Source organism: Salmo trutta, chromosome 10, assembly GCF_901001165.1.
Source record: "Salmo trutta chromosome 10, fSalTru1.1, whole genome shotgun sequence".
Classification (NCBI taxonomy): Eukaryota; Metazoa; Chordata; class Actinopteri; order Salmoniformes; family Salmonidae; genus Salmo; species Salmo trutta.
This window is the reverse complement of record NC_042966.1, coordinates 38368183-38377060: the sequence shown is the minus strand read 5'-3', so window position 1 is coordinate 38377060 and position 8878 is coordinate 38368183. Positions and strand designations below refer to the sequence as shown.

The 8878-nt window shown below is 48.6% G+C and overlaps 1 pseudogene; it reads left to right on the top strand.

Moving 5' to 3' along the window:
* The first annotated feature begins 1383 nt into the window (after positions 1–1383).
* Positions 1384–7925, top strand: LOC115200890 (probable G-protein coupled receptor 142; annotated as a pseudogene).
* The last annotated feature ends 953 nt before the right edge of the window (positions 7926–8878 follow it).

The following is an 8878-nucleotide window of genomic DNA, read 5'->3' as shown; positions in this document are numbered from 1 at the left end:
TAAAAATGTCTTGCTTCCATTTTAAAGGATTTCTATCCAGGCAACCTGGCAGGATTGAATGAAGTCAAATTGAGAGTAATATCTGGTGTAAAACACAATGACCTTTCCAATACTACATCAACATTTTTGGAGACAACAAAATGCTGACCGCAGCTCTCTCTCCAGGAGGTGGTGCGGTCTGCCCAACACATCTCCGGCGGCATACTGCGTGCCCTTCAGGACATCTACAGCACCCGGTGTCACAGGAAAGATAAGAAGATCATCAAGGACCTCAGCCACCTGAGCCACGGCCTGTTCACCCCGTTACCATCCAGAAGGCGAGGTCAGTACAGGTACATCAAAGCTGGGACCGAGAGACTGAAAACCAGCTTCTAATCTCAAGGCCATCAGACTGTTAAATAGTCACCACTAGCCGACCTCCGCCCAGTACCCTGCCCTGAACTTTAGTCACTAGCCTGCTACCACCCAGTTCCTCAACCCTGCACCTTATAGGCTGCTGCCCTATGGACATAGTCATGGAATACTGATCACATTAATAATGTTTACATACTGTTTTACTCATTTTATATGTATTTACTATATTCTAATCAAGGCCTATCCTATCTATTACTGTACATATAATATTCTATATTTTCTATAGATATACTACATATTCTATTAATATACTGTCAATAATGTCTATACATCCCATCACACTATATATATATACATACATACATACATACACACACGCACACACACATATAAACTCAGCAAAAAAGAAACGTCCTCTCACTGTCAACTGCTCTTATTTTCAGCAAACTTAACATGTGGGGGGGGTCAAAATCAAAAGCAACAGTCAGTATCTGGTGGCCACCAGCTGCATTAAGTACTGCAGTGCATCGCCTCCTCATGGACTGCACCAGATTTGCCCGTTCTTGCTGTGAGGGTCTTCGCTGAGTCTTCGCAGGGTCTTCGCTGGCGATGGCAGAACACTGACATTCCTGTCTTGCAGAAAATCACGCACAGAACGAGCAGTATGGCTGCTAGTATTGTTATGCTGGAGGGTCATGTCAGGATGAGCCTGCAGGAAGGGTACCACATGAGGGAGGAGGATGTCTTCCCTGTAACAAACAGCGTTGAGATTGCCTGCAATGACAACAAGCTCAGTCCGATGATGCTGTGACACACCGCCCCAGACCATGACGGACCCTCCACCTCCAAATCGATCCCTCTCCAGAGTACAGACCTCGGTGTAACGCTCATTCCTTTGACGTTAAACGTGAATCCGACCATCACCCCTGGTGAGACAAAATCGCGACTCGTCAGTGAAGAGCACTTTTTGCCAGTCCTGTCTGGTCCAGCGACGGTGGGTTTGTGCCCATAGCCGACTTGTTGCCGGGGATGTCTGGTGAGGACCTGCCTTACAACAGGCCTACAAGCCCTCAGTCCAGCCTCTCTCAGCCTATTGCGTACAGTTTGAGCACTGATGGAGGTATTGTGCATTCCTGGTGTAACTCGGGCAGTTGTTGTTGCCATCCTGTACCTGTCCTGCAGGTGTGATGTTCGGATGTACCGATCCTGTGCAGGTGTTGTTACAAGTGGTCTGCCACTGCGAGGACGATCAGCTGTCCGTCCTGTCTCCCTGTAGTGCTGTCTTAGGCGTCTCACAGTACGGACATTGCAATTTATTGCCCTGGCCACATCTGCAGTCCTCATGCCTCCTTGCAGCATGCCTAAGGCACGTTCATGCAGATGAGCAAGGACCCTGGGCATCTTACTTTGGTGTTTTTCAGAGGCAGTAGAAAGGCCTCATTAGTGGCCTAAGTTTTCATAACTGTGACCTTAATTGCCTACCGTCTGTAAGCTGTTAGTGTCTTAACGACCGTTCCACAGGTGCATGTTCATTAATTGTTTATAGCTCATTGAACAAGCATGGGAAACAGTGTTTAAACCCTTTACAATAAAGATCTGTGAAGTTATTTGGATTTTTACAAATTATCTTTGAAAGACAGGGTCCTGAAAAAGAGACGTTTCTTTTTTTGCTGAGTATATACACACAAACATATATACACACACACACACATATATATATATATATATATATATATATATATATATATATATATATATATATATACACACACATACGTACACACACACACACGCATACATACATACATCTGCTAAATATGTGAATGCGACCAATAACATTTGATTAGGCTTTTTTTCCTTCATTGAAATGGCTCAGTAAGCATCTCTGATCTGCAAAACCACTGATGACATACTGTACTGAAATAGACTCAGTAGCCAGTTTATTAGGTACACCACCCCGTTCACGAAAACAGTTCGCTCCTACAGGCAGTGAGTCACGTGGTCGTGGCTTGATATATATAAAGCAGGCAGACAGGCATCGAGGCATTCAGTTAATGTTCCACTGAACGTTAGAATCGACAAAACGAGTGACAGAAGCAACTTTGAGCGTGGTGTGAGCGTTCCAGTATCTCAGAAACGGCCGGCCTCCTGGGCTTTTTACGCACGGCAGTGTCCAGGGTTTACTGAGAATGGTGCGACAAACAAAAACCCATCTAGACAGCGGCAGTCCTGTGGGCGAAAAAAGCTCATTGATAAGAGAGGTCAAAGGAGAAGGGCTAGCAGACCACAAACGGGCCAATAACAGGGCAGTACAACAGTGGTGTGCAGAGCGACATCTCAGAATGCACAACTCGTCAGTCCTCGTCAGGCTATTGCAGCAGACGACCACACTGGGTTCCACTCCTATCAGCTAAAAACAAGGAGAAGCAGCTCCAGTGGGCATGTGACCCCCAACACTGGACAACTGAGGTGTGGAAAAACATCTCCTGGTCCGACAAATCCCGGTTCCTGTAGCGTCATGCTGTTTGCAGAGTCAGGATTTGGCGTAAGCAGCATGAGTCCCATTCCGCATCCTGCCTGGTGTTAACTGTACAGGCTGGTGGTGATGGTGTAATGGTGTGGAGAATGTTTTCCTGGCACACGTTAAGTCTCTTGATACCAATTGAGCAACGTTGAACATTGTTGCTGACCAGGTGCATCCCTTCTTGGCTACAGGGGGGTCCAACCTGGTACTAGATGGGTGTACCTAATAAACTGTGTAGTGTATAACTCCTATACCATATAGCAGAGAGAGAGAGAGAGAGAGAGAGGTGCGAGAAAGAGAGAGGTGCGAGAGAGAGAGAGGTGCGAGAGAGAGGGGTGCGAGAGAGAGAGGGGTGCGAGAGAGAGAGAGAGAGATGTGAGAGAGCGAGAGAGATGCGAGAGAGAGAGAGAGAGATGCGAGAGAGAGAGAGAGAGATGTGAGAGAGGGAAAGAGAGAAAGAGAAAGCGAGAGAGAGGTACACAAAAGGGAGAGAGAGTGGTACGCGAGAGGCAGAGAGACAGGTACAAAAGAGGCAGAGAGACAGGTACGCGAGAGGCAGAGAGACAGGTACGCGAGAGGCAGAGAGACAGGTATGCGAGAGAGGTGCGAGAGAGCGAGTGGTGCGAGAGAGAGGTGCGAGAGAGGTGCGAGAGAGGTGCGAGAGAGAGGTGTGAGAGAGCAAGAGAGGTGTGAGAGAGCAAGAGAGGTGCGAGAGAGTTGCGAGAGAGAGGTGCGAGAGAGCAAGAGAGAGTTGAGAGATGCAAGAGAGAGAGAGATAGAGAGAGAGAGCGCGAGAGAGAGGTACATGAGAGAGATACAGAGAGAGAGAGAGACAGAGAGGTACGAGAGAGAGACAGAGCGAGAGAGGGGTGCGAGACAGCGATAGAGTCTGGAAAACATCCTTAGTCATTCTTCACTGAGCTTTGTACCTGGCCATCACCATCACACTCCTCCACCAACACATGACCAATTTTGGCTAATGTAGCCTACACATCCAGCTAATGTGGAATCATAATAAATGCAATACAAATTACAGATGAATCATGCTTTATTAACACTCATATGAATCTCATCTAACATTATGAAGCCAAACAGGAGTAAGAGCACTTCATATAGAGAACGAAACTTCCCCCAGTGAAACACATTGAGGCCATGAAGGATGAAACCAGACATGGAGCCAATAGGATCTAAGGCTCAATCCCAATCCCAAGAAACTACAAACGGATACCACGCAATTTATTGACGACGAGGCTTGTGTTTTTCACAGTGCCTGTACTGGCAGGAGAAATAGCTATTCTTATATTTCTCATGCAACAAAAATGTTCTTGCCAACAAATGACAACAGCAGAACAACACCTGTAATATAGCTGTCATCTGGCTGTGGTTCAATGTGGAGTAGTAATGTAGCAGCCATCAGGCTGTGGTTCAATGTGGAGTGGTAATGTAGCAGCCATCTGGCTGTGGTTCAATGTGGAGTAGTAATGTAGCAGCCATCTGGCTGTGGTTCAATGTGGAGTAGTAATGTAGCAGCCATCAGGCTGTGGTTCAATGTGGAGTGGTAATGTAGCAGCCATCTGCCTGTGGTTCAATGTGAGGTAGTAATGTAGCAGCCATCTGGCTGTGGTTCAATGTGGAGTGGTAATGTAGCAGCCATCTGGCTGTGGTTCAATGTGGAGTAGTAATGTAGCAGCCATCTGGCTGTGGTTCAATGTGGAGTGGTAATGTAGCAGCCATCTGGCTGTGGTTCAATGTGAAGTAGTAATGTAGCAGCCACCTGGCTGTGGTTCAATGTGAAGTAGTAATGTAGCAGCAGTTTGACAGTTCCTAGCATACAGTTTAATTTACACTTTTTAATAGTTTGATCATTCTATCTTTAAAATTGTAAGTGACAGAATGAAAAATGGATTTGTGCTCAAACTACAGTAGAGGTGCTAGCTTAAATTAAGAAACTATACAATGGCTAAACAGTCTCTCCTTACTATACAGTTCACTGACTAACTGATAAAACTAGTGACGTTTCAGTCAAATCAGATATATTTTTGCAGTATTCTGACCATGGTCCTCCTCTCTCAAAATAGTTAGCTCCCTTTCAGGAGAAGCACCAAGGTCTTGTTTGACTGGCCCAATATCACAGAGGCCAACCCTTCAGAGCAGGGCCTGAAACCAGGAGGTGAAGCGCTGCAGAGGTCTAGATGTCCCTGTCATCTACTGCAACGCCCTCCTCTGTGTGGAGCGCACACACACACACACACACACACACACACACACACACACACACACACACACACACACACACACACACACACACACACACACACACACACACACAGACTGTTAAATAGTCACCACTAGCCGACCTCCGCCCAGTACCCTGCCCTGAACTTTAGTCACTAGCCGGCTACCACCCAGTTCCTCAACCCTGCACCTTATAGGCTGCTGCCCTATGGACATAGTCATGGAATACTGATCACATTAATAATGTTTACATACTGTTTTACTCATTTCATATGTATATACTCTATTCTAGTCAAGGCCTATCCTATCTATTACTGTACATATAATATTCTATATATTCTACAGATATACTACATATTCTATTAATATACTGTCAATAATGTCTATACATCCCAGCACCCTATATACTGTATATATATGTGTGTGTATATATATATACACACACACACACACACACACACACACACACACACACACACACACACACACACACACACACACACACACACACACACACACACACACACACACACACACACACACACACACACACACACACACACACACACACACACACCACCCCAGTCCACCAATATCATGTTGCCATTGGGGCGGCAGGTAGCCTAGTGGTTAGAGCGTTGGACTAGTAACCGTGAAGGTGGCAAGATCAAATCCCCGAGCTGACAAGGTAAAAATCTGTCGTTCTGCCCCAGAACAAGGCAGTTAACCCACTGTTCCTAGGCTGTCATTGAAAATAAGAATTTAACTGACTAGTTAAATAAAGATAAAATAATATATAAAAAAATGGTTGTCATGGTTGATTGCTATTGATCCGGCAGGATATTTTATTTATATTTTATTTCACCTTTATTTAACTAGGTAGGCCAGTTGAGAACAAGTTCTCATTTACAACTGCGACCTGGCCAAGATAAAGCAAAGCAGTGCGACGAAAACAACAACACAGTAACACTATAGAAAAAACTATGTACAGTGTGTGCAAATGTAGAAGAGTAGGGAGGTAAGGCAAAAATTAGGCCATAGAGGTGAAATAATTACAATTTAGCATTAACACTGGAGTGATAGATGTGCAGATGATGATGTGCAAGTAGAGATACTGGGGTGCAAAAGAGCAAGAGGAGAAATAACAATATGGGGATGAGGTAGTTGTGTGTGCTATTTACAGATTGGAGGGAGGGTGAAGGAGGGGAGAGCTGCGTTGCTCACTCAATCCTCCAGATGACCTTTTGGAATTAACCAAGGACACACACACACACACACCCACCCCAAGACACACACACCCACACCAAGACACACACACCCACCCCAAGACACACACACCCACACCAAGACACACACACCCACCCCAAGAGCAAAGTGTACAAATTTCCTCCTGTGCGCATTGCGAGGTCTGTTGAGGTCGAAGGTCTGAGACTGCATGTGCTCACAATGTGCTCCAATTGACTTTAGTGGAAATATCCTGTTGTTGACAAGGCTGTGACAGTGATATTATCCATTGGAGGATACATGAGCTCTTTATATGGAAGGAAATACACATCAATATAGCTCCTGTATTTCACACTGAACACACACACTGTTATAGGTCTCTTAGAAGGACTGTCTGCTCGCTGAGAACAAATATCTCCCCCTCCACAGAATATCTACCGTAACAGAGCCACAAGCCAAGTTTTATGGACTTCAAATGGTGTTTGAGTAAATGTTCTCTCTCTCTCTCTTTCCCCTCTCCCACTTCCCCCTCTTTTTCTCTACCCTCAGCCTCTCTTTTCTCTACCCTCAGCCTCCCCCCCCCTCTCTCTCTCTCTCAGTTAACATCCGGACTCCGGTGGCTCTATCCCAGCTGGCAGACTGTAAGAAAGTTCTGTACATGTACCTGCTGGCTCTAACCGGGCTCTGACATCCTCTCCCAGCACTGCATCATCTTGGTGGGCTTCCTGCTGGAAACAGCCGTGTTCCACCGGGAGGTAGGCAGCCCAGTGGTTAAGGAATGGACAATAAAGTATTGTACTGATTTTCTAGGTCCCCACCCTCCTGCTGCACTAGGTCAGCGTGGCAGAGTTCACTGACAACCATACCTCCATCTGGGCCACCGTACCTCTTACCATGGACCGCTAAGTGGCGCAGTGCCACTCTCTCCTCCACCGCCAGATTAGCTACCCGGCGCTGCGGTGCGGTGGATCATTGCCATCGTCTTATTCCTGGCGCTGTTGTCGGGCGTGTCGTTCTTCTGGTGGTCTGACATGTTACCGCCCACCTCCCTTGACTCCGTCCTCAAATGGACACACGTGACTATAATATACTTCCTGCCGTGTAGCATCTTCCTGGTTCTGAACTTGCTGATCCTCCGCCGGCTGGGAGCGCGGCAGAGACAGGCCCCGTGCCAGGAGGAATGTGGTGGCGGTGGGCCTCAGTAGGCATGGCTATGGCGCCTGGGTAAGAGCCCCGCCATGCTGCTCGCCATCAACTCCATGTTCGCCATCCTCTGGGACCCCAGGACTCTAGTGGTCATCTATCATCTATACTGTACGTGTCCTCGGTCCACAAGGACAGTCGGGTCCACCTGGCCTACAACCTGTTAATATGCTGGTCATGCTCAACACTGTAGTCAACTTCTTTCTCTAATGTTCTGTCAGTAAGCCACTCGGAGTGGCCGTAAAGGGATGTTCTGTTGCTCAGGATGCCCCCGCCAACGCCCCCTCCCAACGCCTCCACATCCTCGATGTCTAGAGACAAACAAGTGCTGGCACCGAGACGCAACCAACCCCACCCCACATACCACTCCGAAAGGTGTGACTGACCTTGGCCCTTGACTATGGGACGAGACCCCCTATTTGAGAACAACCCACTCGTCCACCCCATCCCTCCATCCCCCATCCCTCCATCCCTCCAACCCACTCGTCCACCCCATCCCTCCATCCCCCATCCCTCCAACCCACTCGTCCACCCCATCCCTCCATCCCCCATCCCTCCAACCCACTCGTCCACCCCATCCCTCCATCCCCCATCCCTCCATCCCTCCAACCCACTCGTCCACCCCATCCCTCCATCCCCATCCCTCCATCCCTCCAACCCACTCGTCCACCCCATCCCTCCATCCCCCATCCCTCCAACCCACTCGTCCACCCCATCCCTCCATCCCCCATCCCTCCATCCCTCATCCCTCCATCCCTCCAACCCACTCGTCCACCCCATCCCTCCATCCCTCCAACCCACTCGTCCACCCCATCCCCCATCCCTCCATCCCTCCAACCCACTCGTCCACCCCATCCCTCCATCCCTCCATCCCTCCAACCCACTCGTCCACCCCATCCCCCATCCCTCCATCCCTCCAACCCACTCGTCCACCCCATCCCTCCATCCCTCCATCCCTCCAACCCACTCGTCCACCCCATCCCCCATCCCTCCATCCCTCCAACCCACTCGTCCACCCCATCCCTCCATCCCTCCATCCCTCCAACCCACTCGTCCACCCCATCCCCCATCCCTCCATCCCTCCAACCCACTCGTCCACCCCATCCCCCATCCCCCATCCCTCCATCCCACAGACAATGTAACCTTGACCTTAACCCTGGGTCCTTCCTAATTGTGACCAACACAGTACCCTCTTCCCTACGTCACCTTTTCCATCTGTCTTCATCCCCCCCAAACACCCCACTTCACGGTTCCCCCAACACCCCATCCCACGGACCATGTGACCTTGACCGTGAGACCTCCCCTCATTGAGAACCAACCCTCCCCTTACCCCATCCC